Genomic DNA, 13312 nt, shown 5'->3' with positions numbered 1-13312 from the left:
TACTTAACATTCATTGACTTGTCTCTACTTAAATCTCAAGCAGTGATTGGGATGTTGAACAATGGAATGAGGGCGCAATTTTGTGATAATCAGGGTGAAGGAGAAAACGTGCATTATCACTGAATTCCATTACACATTCTATTAAAACTCCTCAACTGCTGCACTCTACTGAAACGGCCCAATCGCTACCAACCTGACTACCTATTGTTCTCAAATACACGGCTGTAGATAAAGAGTGGGACACGGCATCCTACCACTCTTAATGTTTTGACCTCAACAATGCTAATGCTAAGCTAATAGCAGTGGCCGGCTCAAGCCTTTTAGTGGCCCCCTTCTTGACAGTGGAGAGAACGTTTTTTTGTTTTAACATTCAGTTCTAAAGGCCCAGTGGAGTCTAAAACTAGACTTTCCGTTGTTTTATATATTTTACCGGCAACACTTGACACCGAGCATCATAAAACGTTATGCCACAGTCATAACCATTCCATAATATTTCATAACAGCTGACTTAAATAACTTGTCATAATCGGCTATAATATGGTCATAACACTGCCATGACACATATGTTTTGACCTGTTGTGACATATATTGCATTATCTATGGCTGGTTATGACACCTACATTAGAGTGTCAAAACCCACATAACCTACCACACAAGGTGGTTGTCAACAGTATGTTCACGTTATTTATACAAAAAATATATATTGACCATGTTAAATTATCATTGTAACTGCACACACGTTGATGTCAGAGATGAACCTACCCTATTGGTCTGTTGCTGATGACTGGGATGACTTCAGGAGCAGATTTCAGGAGCAGGACAAGACACCTTCTTTGTGACTGACATATGGGCATGTAGGTGACAGGCCTATCTGGTTTACATGATTATGATGGTCATAATGCTTATTGACAGTGTCATAAAGTGTATGTTCTAAGTCCAACTAAAGTGACACAGGATGATCATAGACCATGATATGAGCGCAGAGGTGCTCTTTAGGCAGGCTTTGATTGAGCTAGGTGCTCATATCACAAACTAAGCAGAAACAGAAGTATTTTATCCCTCTTCCTCCCCCAAATTTGCCCCCCGTACCTCTCTCGTCTAGACTTAGGAGCGTAGGAGCATTTCTTAACCAGGCGTATAAAAAGACAGTCTGGAACACACAGGGGTGAGAGCCTATTCCTTGCTGTGAGAGGGCCTCATACTGATTTAAAGTTCACTAGTTACAGATAACCACACATGCAGTCACAAGACAACATCTGTCCATATATGCTCACTCGAGACCCTCTCACCCTCACTTACCCTCGATGTCCTCCGCTCTAAATGCTCCCACCCTCCGCCCGAGCCCCGAGCTCTGAGGCAAAGGTTCCTGATGATGGGGCTGCTATTTTTAGAGTGAATTACACTTTCATAAGCAATAGGGTAGCAAGAAGAAAACAGGACGGAGGATTTTTTTTTTAAAAACACTCTCTTCCTTCTCTCTCTGTCCTCCCTCTCTTTTCTTTCCATCTATTGCTCTCTCTCTCTCTCTCTCTCTCTCTCTCAACCCTCAGGGTCAGAGGCATAATCAGATTGGATATCAAGGGAAAAAACAATCCACAATTCTTCTGATTGTAATCAAACAATCACAGTATTCTTACTAGCCTCAATAGTCCTTGCTCTGACCATTTCATGCTTTAAAAATACCCAATGAACAGCTGGAGTATAAAATACTGTATTTGTATGAATATTTGTTTGAATAAGTGAAGCTAAGATTTGAAATAGTTAGTATCTATTAAACCATGGTAATTCATATGTAATGCAGACACACTTTCTCTCTCTCTCTCACACACACACACACACACACACACACACACACACACACACACACACACACACACACACACACACACACACACACACACACACACACACACACACACACACACACACACACACACACACACCTTCCCTCTGCCTCCCTGTCCAGTGGAGATATGGCAGGAGACACAAAGGAGCCACTTGTCCTGTCAGATACACATGTTTCATCTCAGAGCCCAGCATAACACAGCCATTTGCTACCATACTGGGCCGGCCACACACACACACACACAATGCCCTCCAAGAAAAGATGCTCATGTCCAGTGAACGGCCATGAAAAGAACAACGGTCTAAACAACCAACCACAAAACCACAACTCCTCCTAATTCATTTCATCTTTGTCCAGCCCTGTCATGTGTTTTATGGCCATTGGCTAAGAAGTCATTACTCTCTCTTACTCTCCCCTTGCTGACGTGAAATCAGAGGGGGCAGAGATTGAGAGCAGTGAAAGAGGAGGATGAAAGAGAGCTAACCTTGATGGGTCAAAAGCTCTCTGTGTTTCCGTGAGAGGAGAGGACTGGGTAGAGGACTGGGTAGATGACTGGGTAGAGGACTGGGTAGATGACTGGGTAGAGGACTGGGGAAGGGGTCTGGGGAGGGGAAGAAAGGACTGGGTAGAGGGTTGTGGATGGGTCTGGGGAGGGGAGGAGATGACTGGGTAGAGGGTTGGGGAGGGGTCGGGGGAGGGGAGGAGAGGACTGGGTAGAGGATTGGGGAGGGGTTTGGGGAGGGGAGGAGAGGAGAGGAGAGGACTGGGTAGAGGATTGGGGAGGGGTCTGGGGAGGGGAGGAGAAGATTGGGTTGAGGATTGGGGAGGGGTCTGGGGAGGGGAGGAGAGGACTGGGTAGAGGATTGGGGAGGGGTCTGGGGAGGGGAGGGGAGGAGAGGAGCACAGGTAGATCATCAAAGATTAGCATTTCTCAATCAGACCACTAGCACAACCTCCATTATTGACCCAGTGTTGATCACAGGAGCTGAATGGAAACACGAGATGGGATGGGCGGATGATGAGAGCCCAGGGAGGAGAGGAGGAGTAGGGGAAGAAAGAAAGAAAGTAGCAGAAGAAGAGAGGGGATGAGAAAAGAGGAGGCAGAGGGAGAACAGGGGATAAAGGACATTAGAAATATGAAGGAAGAGTGGACAACAAGATGTGGAGCGATGGGGAGGGAGGAATAGTGGGGGAGCAAAATGTCTTACACGAGCATTAACAGCATTAGGGCAGGCTAACAACCATGTAGCCAGGAAGAGCCTGCCAACCTGAGGATGCATCACTTTTCACCTCTGACCTCATGGGGGTTACCATGGAGACAGTAGACCCCCCTTAGGGCAGGTGTGCATTGTTGAGCTCTTGAGGAATATTGTCCTGCCCACAACTTTGTGCTATTCTCTTCTCTCTCTCTCTCTCTCTCTCTCTCTCTCTCTCTCTCTCTCTCTCTCTCTCTCTCTCTCTCTCTCTCTCTGTCTCTCTCTCTGTCTCTCTCTCTCTCTGTCTCTCTCTCTCTATCTGTCTGATCTAGCTCTAAGGAAGTCTGATGCTAGCATGTTTGATGCAACTCTCTAGGCATCTCAGAGGCACCAGAGCTCCCAGGTAACAGCCAAACCACCACCTACAGGGGCAGCACACTGCAGCACACCAATGGCTAATAACCCGCCTGCCTCACTGAGAATGATAGGGGAAAGAGGAGGAAAGAGGAAGTAGACTAAGAACATAAGGCTTCAAAGGACGGCGCTGGGTAATTGGGTTGAGAAACACTTAGCTGGGGCTCCTTCTTCCTGCTATCATAGAAGCCCAGGGCAGTTTGAGAGAACAAGACAAAACCATTAGACCCTCCTTCAATTACAAACTATCCCTCTCTCCATGTCTCTCTGTCTATTGCTCTCTCTCTCAGTGTTTTTCTTCTCTCATTCTTATCCCTAGGAAGACAGAAGAAACACTGCACTTTTTGGATACTTTGAAAAGTAATCTTATCTTCCTCCTTTCCCTGAAGTGACAGTGTCACTGATCAAATGTGAAACCAAGGGTTCCATTGACTAGCTTCAACCACCCAGTCATATTAGATAAGATTAGTGATGAGCTACAACCACTCAGTCATGTTAGATAAGATTAGTGATGATCTACAACCACCCAGTCATGTTAGATAAGATTAGTGATGATCTACAACCACCCAGTCATGTTAGATAAGATTAGTGATGATCTACAACCACCCAGTCATGTTAGATAAGATTAGTGATGAGCTTCAACCACCCAGTCATGTTAGATAAGATTAGTGATGAGCTTCAACCACCCAGTCATATTAGATAAGATTAGTGATGAGCTACAACCACCCAGTCATGTTAGATAAGATTAGTGATGAGCTACAACCACCCAGTCATGTTAGATAAGATTAGTGATGAGCTTCAACCACCCAGTCATGTTAGATAAGATTAGTGATGAGCTACAACCACCCAGTCATGTTAGATAAGATTAGTGATGAGCTACAACCACCCAGTCATGTTAGATAAGATTAGTGATGAGCTACAACCACCCAGTCATGTTAGATAAGATTAGTGATTAGCTTCAACCACCCAGTAATGTTAGATAAGATTAGTGATGAGCTACAACCACCCAGTCATGTTAGATAAGATTAGTGATTAGCTTCAACCACCCAGTCATGTTAGATAAGATTAGTGATGAGCTACAACCACCCAGTCATGTTAGATAAGATTAGTAATTAGCTTTCAACCACCCAGTCATGTTAGATAAGATTAGTGATGAGCTACAACCACCCAGTCATGTTAGATAAGATTAGTGATTAGCTTCAACCACCCAGTCATGTTAGATAAGATTAGGGATTAGTTTCAACCACCCAGTCATGTTAGATAAGATGAGTGACTGGCTTCAACCACCCAGTCATGTTAGATAAGATGAGTGACTGGCTTCAACCACCCAGTCATATTAGATACGATTAGTGATGAGCTTTCAACCACCCAGTCATGTTAGATAAGATTAGTGATTAGCTTCAACCACCCAGTCATGTTAGATAAGATTAGTGATTAGCTTCAACCACCCAGTCATGTTAGATAAGATTAGTGATGAGCTTCAACCACCCAGTCATGTTAGATAAGATTAGTGATGAGCTTCAACCACCCAGTCATGTTAGATAAGATTAGTGATGAGCTTCAACCACCCAGTCATGTTAGATAAGATTAGTGATTAGCTTCAACCACCCAGTAATGTTAGATAAGATTAGTGATGAGCTACAACCACCCAGTCATGTTAGATAAGATTAGTGATTAGCTTTCAACCACCCAGTCATGTTAGATAAGATTAGTGATTCGTTTCAACCACCCAGCTTTAACTTCCTGACTGATGTCTTGAGATGTTGATTCAGTACATCCACATAATTTTGCTTTCTCATGATGCCATTTATTTTGTGAAGCGCACCAGTCCCTCCTGCAGCAAAGCACCCCCACATCATGATGCTGCCACCCCGGTGCTTCACGGTTGGGATGGTATTCTTTGGCTTGCAAGCCTCCCATTTTTTCCTTCAAAGATAACGATGGTCATTATGGCCAAACAGTTCTATTTATGTTTCATCAGACCAGAGGACATTTCTCTAAAATGTACGATCTTTGTCCCCATGTGGAGTTGCAAACCCTAGTCTGTCTTTTTATGGCGGTTTTGGAGCAGTGGCTTCTTCATTGCTGAGCGGCCTTTCAGGTTATGTCGATATAGGACTCGTTTTACTGTGGATATAGATATTTTTGTACCTGTTTCCTCCAGCATCTTCACAAGGTCCTTTGCTGTTGTTCTGGGATTTATTTGCACTTTTTTTCCTCTCTAGGAGACAGAACGCGTCTCCTTCCTGAGCGGTATGATGGCTGCATGGTCACATGGTGTTTATACTTGCGTACTATTGTTTGTACAGATGAATGTGGTATCTTCAGGCGTTTGGAAATTGCTCCCAAGGATGAACCAGACTTGTGGAGGTCTACAATATTTTTCTGAGATCTTGGCTGATTTCTTTTGATTTTCCCATGATGTCAAGAAAAGAGGCACTGCGCTTGAAGGTAGGCCTTAAAATACATCCCACAGGTACACCTCCAATTGACTCAAATTATGTCAATTAGCCTATCAGAAGCTTCTAAAGCCATGACATAATTTTCTGGAATTTTCCAAGCTGTTTGAAGGCACAGTCAACTTGGTGTATGTAAACTTCTGACCCACTGGAATTGTGAAATCATCTGTCTGTAAACAGTTGTTGGAAAAATTACTTGTGTCATGCACAAAGTAGATGTCCTAACCAACTTGCCAAAACTATAGTTTGTTAACAAGAAATTTGTGGAGTGGTTGAAAAACAAGTTTTAATGACTCCAACCTAAGTGTAATTATGATATAGAACAGAACAGCCATCTTAAGCCATGATGTGTCAAATCACCCGTGTCCTCATTTTCTCAATCTCTGAAAGGTGTGTGTGTGTGTTTAGCTAACACACCACTGTCATCATATGTCACATCTCTGAGAATTAGGGTTGCTATGTGTCAATATACCCAATGTTCTCATAAGTCACCTTTCTCTGAAGGGGGTTGTGTCTAGTTAATAGAAATCATGTCCTCACCTCCCTCTAAATGGGGCTGGTATGTGGTAAACACACCATTGTGTTATCATGTGGTCCTCATGTCTCATCTGCAGTAGAACTAAAATGCATTAGAGAGCATATTAGTGGCCCTCTGAGAGATCACTAAGAGGCGGATTCATCTCGAAACCACACATGCACACGCAAGCATGCACACAAACACACAAACACACAAACACACACACACACACACACACACACACACACACGCACAAACACACACACACACACACACACACACACACAAACACACACACACACACACAAACACACACACACACACAGCTCCACATCAAATGTGATAGGTTAAGGAACATTATCTTTGCTGTGGGACTGCTGTGTGAACAGTGCTACTACACACAGCGACAAAGACACAAATGTGGCCCTCACACCAATTGGCCCCTAAAAACCACAACAGTGTATGGAGTGGCTCAAAGAGCAAAGGGTGGGGATCTTTAGGCAGCACGGTGGAGGTAACCCCCCACCCCTACCTCCTGCCTCTCCTACTAACACAAACACACTAAACAGACACATTATTGCTTTAATGTGAAATATCAAATCAACCATTCCAGGAACAGAGGACATCCAGCAAACAAATGTGGTCATTTAGCTTCCAAACCCAATCTGCTTGCTTAGCACCACTCTCATTGACGTCATTAGATGGTCATTTAGCTTCCAAACCCAATCTGCTTGCTTAGCACCACTCTCATTGACGTCATTAGATGGTCATTTAGCTTCCAAACCCAATCTGCTTGCTTAGCACCACTCTCATTGACATCATTAGATGGTCATTTAGCTTCCAAACCCAATCTGCTTGCTTAGCACCACTCTCATTGACATCATTAGATGGTCATTTAGCTTCCAAACCTAATCTGCTTGCTTAGCACCACTCTCATTGACATCATTAGATGGTCATTTAGCTTCCAAACCCAATCTGCTTGCTTAGCACCACTCTCATTGACGTCATTAGATGGTCATTTAGCTTCCAAACCCAATCTGCTTGCTTAGCACCACTCTCATTGACGTCATTAGATGGTAATTTAGCTTCCAAACCCAATCTGCTTGCTTAGCACCACTCTCATTGACGTCATTAGATGGTCATTTAGCTTCCAAACCCAATCTGCTTGCTTAGCACCACTCTCATTGACATCATTAGATGGTCATTTAGCTTCCAAACCCAATCTGCTTGCTTAGCACCACTCTCATTGACATCATTAGATGGTCATTTAGCTTCCAAACCCAATCTGCTTGCTTAGCACCACTCTCATTGACATCATTAGATGGTCATTTAGCTTCCAAACCCAATCTGCTTGCTTAGCACCACTCTCATTGACATCATTAGATGGTCATTTAGCTTCCAAACCCAATCTGCTTGCTTAGCACCACTCTCATTGACATCATTAGATGGTCATTTAGCTTCCAAACCCAATCTGCTTGCTTAGCACCACTCTCATTGACATCATTAGATGGTCATTCGAGGTCCAGCCTTTAAACTTGCAATCTCTCCTTATTTGATTAAATGTGCATATGTTTCAAGCAAAGCTAAAGCCATAGCTCTTCAGGACACGCAATTATGAGTATGGATTTGTGGATTACAGTGACTGCTCACTATCACATCATTATCGGTTAATGAAGGGCTAGAGGAGGATTACTGAGTGGCCACATCACATGCATGGCCAGCCTCCCCGCCCTTCCCTCGCTCAAAGGACAGAGGGATGAGGCGGCAATGATCGTTTACATGTCAAGGCCCTCCATTGAAATCAAGCGAAAGAGCAAAACGATGGAGAAGAGGAATGGACAGAACGACGTGGCGGACGAGCGAAGAAGAAGAACAGGATGAAAAATGTCAGCGTTCCCACGAATCAACTCCTGTGGATTAAGCTATAAATAGAACAAACGTTGTTTAGCCATATCGAAGGAGACTCATAACTCTTCTCAATATGCTCGTTGCTACTCCTATCTCGCTATGTGTGTACTCTGTCTTGTAGCTGCAGTTCTATTATTAGTTGATTACATTTGCTTGTCCCTTGAGGTATCTTCCCCTATGCAAATGGCGAGCGAAGGTAAAGAACGTCATATACAACACCATTATATGACATGGGGGAGATGTTATAGCAGTAAACAGTAAAACACAGCGGTCCACTCAATATCTCACTGGAGCCACACAATATCAGTCACTTTAATAGCAATGGGGACCTAGGGGCATCGGGTATAAGATTTATTAAAAGCAAGTCTATTTTCATTAATATTTAAGCTCAACAAGGGGCCTGTTTTTTTCCAACAACCTCCTCCTCGTCTCCTTCCTGGATGAGGTAATGAAAAATGGAACAGTAACGAAAAAATAGCACCCCAGCAGTCTGTGTCCCTGTATTATAAAGGGCACTTTGTATGACAGCCCATCTCCGGGGGTCAAGGTTCATGTTCCAAGACATTATCAATCCCAGCGGAAGGTCAGAGGGAGAATGTCAGTGATGTGATTATGGGGCTAACTGGCTAGCTGTGTGACGTCCCCGGGCAAAGTCGATGTGACCGCTGTGTGTGTGTGTGTGTGTGTGTGTGTGTGTGTGTGTGTGTGTGTGTGTGTGTGTGTGTGTGTGTGTGTGTGTGTGTGTGTGTGTGTGTGTGTGTGTGTGTGTGTGTGTGTGTGTGTGTGTGTGTCCATGTGCTTGCACATTCATGTGTGTGTCTCACAGAGAGATAGACATCTTGTGTATGTATTTGTGTGTCTGCCTCACAGGTGGCCTCAGCGTTAAACAGAGGGCCAGGCAGACTGTGAGGAACACACAGCCTACAACACTGCCTAGACAGTCTCTTCTAGCAGCAGTGTGTGTTTGTGTGTACAGGCCATTGATATTCCCCTCCAAAGACACATGACACAATGACACCAGCCAGAATGAAGGAAAGAGGGAGAAAGAGAGAGAGAGAAGGGAGTGTCGATTGATATTGATCGAGGAGGACAGAGGACAGGGGATGACAGAGGGAGATGAAGGGAGGAGTTTTGGGAGAGAAGGGGAGAGGGGGCGAGGAGAAGAGAGGGGGAGGTAAGATTGATGGATAACGCTGCAGATGTAATAATGTCCCACACAACAGACCTAATTTCCTTTACACCCCATCTGGGTGTGTATCTCCTCTCTTTCTGAGCTCTCTATCTCTTGCTATCGCATGCTGTGCCCACTTATGTGTCTCTGTTTCTGTACTTATCTGTACCCATCTTGAAAGTTGGTGAGTATGGATTGTGAGTGTGTTTTTCTGAGTGTGTTTTTCTGTGTATGTGTACATACAGTATACATGTACAGTACCAGTCAAAAGTTCGGACAACTACTCATTCAAGGGTTCTTCTTTATTTTTTACTGTTTTCTACATTGTAGAATAATCGTAAAGACATCAAAACTATGAAATAACACATATGGAATCATGTGGTAATCAAAAATTAGATTTTAGATTCTTCAAAGTAGCCACCCTTTGCCTTGATGACAGTTTTGCACACTCTTGGCATTCTCTCAACTGTGATTGTGGAGGCCAGATAATCTGATGCAGCACTCCATCACTCTCCTTCTTAGTCAAATAGACCTTACACAGCCTGGAGGTGTGTTGGGTCATTGTCCTGTTGAAAAACACATGATAGTCCCACTAAGCGCAAACCAGATGGGATGGTGTATCCCTGCAGAATGCTGGTTAAGTGTGCCTTGAATTCTAAATAAATCACAGTGTCACCAGCAAAGCACCATCCCACCTCCTCCTCCATGCTTCACGGTAGGAACCACACATTCAGAGATCATCCGTTCACCTACTCTGCATCTCACAACGACACGGCAGTTGGAACCAAAAATCTCAAATTTGGACTCATCAGACAAAAGGACAGATTTCCACTGGTCTAATGTCCATGGCTTGTGTTTCTTGGCCCAAGCAAGTCCCTTCTTCGTATTGGTGTCCTTTAGTAGTGGTTTCTTTGTAGCAATTCGACCATGAAGACCTGATTTACGCAGTCTCCTTTGAACAGTTGATGTTGAGATATCTGTTATCTTGAACTCTGTGAAGCAATTATTTGGGCTGCAATTTCTGAGGCTGGTAACGCTAATGTTCTTATCCTCTGCAGCAGAGGTCAAAATCAAATCAAATGTATTTGTCACATACACATGGTTAGCAGATGTTAATGCGAGTGTAGCGAAATGCTTGTGCTTCTAGTTCCGACAATGCAGTAGTGCAGTAGTAACCAACGACAATGCAGTAGTAACCAACGAGTAAATTTAGCCTAACAATTCCACAACTACTACCTTAAGGTAACTCTGGGAATGTGGGAACTCCTTCAAGACTGTTGAAAAAACATTCCAGGTGAAGCTGGTTGAGAGAATTCCAAGAGTGTGCAACGCTGTCATCAAGGAAAAGGGTGGTTACTTTGAAGAATCTCAAATATAAAATTTGTTAACACTTTTTTGGTTACTACATGATTCAATGTGTGTTATTTCATAGTTTTGAAGTCTTAACTATTATTCTACAAGACAGAAAATAGTAAAAATAAATACAACCCTTGAATGAGTAGGTGTGTCCAAACCTTTGACATACAGTACCTGTCAAAGGTATAGACACACCTACTAATTTAAGGATTTTAATTTATTTTGACTGTTTTCTACATTGTAGAATAATAGTGTGTATATATATATACGGTATATACTGCATATTCCTGCTTCCCTCTGGTCAATAGATAAACTTGTAAACTCCCCGTCATACTCTCCTCATTGCAACACATGACAAACGGGTTGACAGACGTTCCTCATGACTTCCTAGTGACATCATTAGCTAGTCCTGTGCAATATGCTGCAAAACTGTTGACAGAAGATGTGTGATCACTGGTTGCTAATGCGCACAATGTACACACACACACACACACACACACACACACACACACACACACACACACACACACACACCAGCCAGCCAGCAAGATCTTAACAATGCAAAAAAAGTAACCTTTTCTCCCTAGTGTGTTCCTTGTTTTTTCCCTCTCTCTTTGCTCTGTTCTCTCTTTCTCCATGATCTCTCTGTTCTCTCTTTCACTTGTCCTGATCTCTGTCTTTACACAGAGCTGTGATGGCTTTACACGTTCATGAAGCTGTGAGCTGATGACGATCCTCTTTGAGAGATGAGCCGATGCAGATGAATTCCCAGATAACAGTACAGAGAAAGAGAAGGCCATACCATATCACAACCTGATTTCTCTATCTGCATTTGAACTAATTTAAATACTCTGAGAATCATTGTTGTATTTTAGCAAACTTATTCTGACACAGACAAAAAGAAGGAAAGAAAGAAAGAAAGAACAAAGACAAAATAAAAGTAGATAATAAACCGCGGGTCATCCAAACCTGATGCCCTGAACTGATAGTCCAACAGCCTGAGTTCATTGCCTTCTCTCAGCTCATCTTTCTTTCTTTCGTTCTCTCGCTTCTTTGGTAAGGCAAATTAAACCACTCCCTATCTTCCTACAACTAAGAACACCAGCAATAAAAACTATCAAAAACAACCCCCACGCATTCAACATTAGGCTAGCTCATAAATACACTGAAGTATTTCCCTCTATTTATTAAAAACTACAGACACCTATAAAGTGTGTGGGTGGGTGTGAAAATGGAGATGGTGTATCCTTATAGACTTCACCTGTAGTGAGAGATCCCCAGTTATAGTCCAATAAGCAGAGACAGCCACTCCTCCTTCACATCCCTGGTAAAGTGGCCCACTCTCCTCTCTGTCAAACGGCCAGCGGTGTGTGTGTCAGGGTGAGTGTGTGTGTGTGTTGTGTTCCACGGCTGTGTGAATTAGAGGAGTGCAGGAACTGCGCTTCTGTTTCTGAGCTGAACGGAGAGAAGGAGAGAGAGAGAGCAAGAGGGAGAGAGAGAGAATGCCCTGTGGGATTTGTAGGGAGACTCCCATCCAGCAGCGCAACCACAACAAGAGATAGAGGGAGGAGGGGGAGGAGCTAAAGAAAGAGGAAGAGAGGACTGGGGAGAGGAAGAAGTGTGTGTGTGTGTCTATGTGTGTACACCCATTAGAGCCCCCCCCCCCCCGAGCCCATCCCTGGTCAAGACATCAAGGCGCTGTGTACAGTTGCCATGTCCCACGGGACACACAGAGCCATTAGCATTCATCAGTCTACCGCCCCGACTTTTCTAACACGCACATACACATACAGTAGCTTTGATTTGACTTAACCATGAAAGGCAGAAAAATACAATACACAGGCGTTAGGCAGATGTACACACATACAGTGATCACCTCTCTGGGAGAGAGAAGCAGAGGAAACCTATCTCTCTCACTCTCTCTCTCTCTCATTTCTGTTATTTATTGGCATGGGAAACATGTTTACACTGCCAAATCAAGTGGAATAGATAACTAACATAAGTGAAATAAACTAATCTAAATAAACAGTAAACATTATACTCACAAAAGTTTCAAAATACTTATATTTGAAATGTTATATTACTGGCTATGTATAGTGTTGTAAAATGTGCAAATAGTTCAAGTACAAAAGGGAAAATAAATATACAGTTAAATATAGTTTGTTTACAATAGTGTTTGTGCTTCACTGGTTGCCCTTTCTTGTTGCAACAAGTCACACATATTGTTGCTGTGATGACACACTGTGGCATTTCACCTAATAGATATGGGAGTTTATCTAAACTGGATTTGTTTTGGAATTCTTTATGGGTCTGTGTAATCTGAGGGAAATATGCGTCTCCAGTATGATCATTCATTTGGCAGGAAGTTAGGAAGTGCAGCGCAGTGGGCACATAGCCGGTCTTCATCTCTCTATAGGTGATGGCTTTTTTATAGAAGGTTAGAAA

At 43.3% G+C, this 13312-nt stretch overlaps 1 protein-coding gene across 4 annotated transcripts in view; it reads right to left on the bottom strand.

The window, feature by feature from the left end:
- The window catches only part of rgs3a (regulator of G protein signaling 3a), a 156155-nt gene that overhangs the window by 59711 nt on the left and 83132 nt on the right, over positions 1 to 13312 (bottom strand). Inside the window, exon 1 of one of the 4 annotated variants that reach the window (XM_021602441.2) lies at positions 12129 to 12305. The exons of the other annotated variants lie outside the window; for them this stretch is intronic. The gene's annotated coding sequence lies outside the window, so the exon portion shown is untranslated. Of the gene's footprint in view, positions 1 to 12128; positions 12306 to 13312 lie in introns of those variants that run through there. 4 annotated transcript variants of the gene reach the window in all.

The sequence above is a fragment of the Oncorhynchus mykiss genome, chromosome 5 (assembly GCF_013265735.2).
Source record: "Oncorhynchus mykiss isolate Arlee chromosome 5, USDA_OmykA_1.1, whole genome shotgun sequence".
Taxonomy (NCBI): Eukaryota; Metazoa; Chordata; class Actinopteri; order Salmoniformes; family Salmonidae; genus Oncorhynchus; species Oncorhynchus mykiss.
This window is presented reverse-complemented; position numbering and strand designations above follow the sequence as displayed.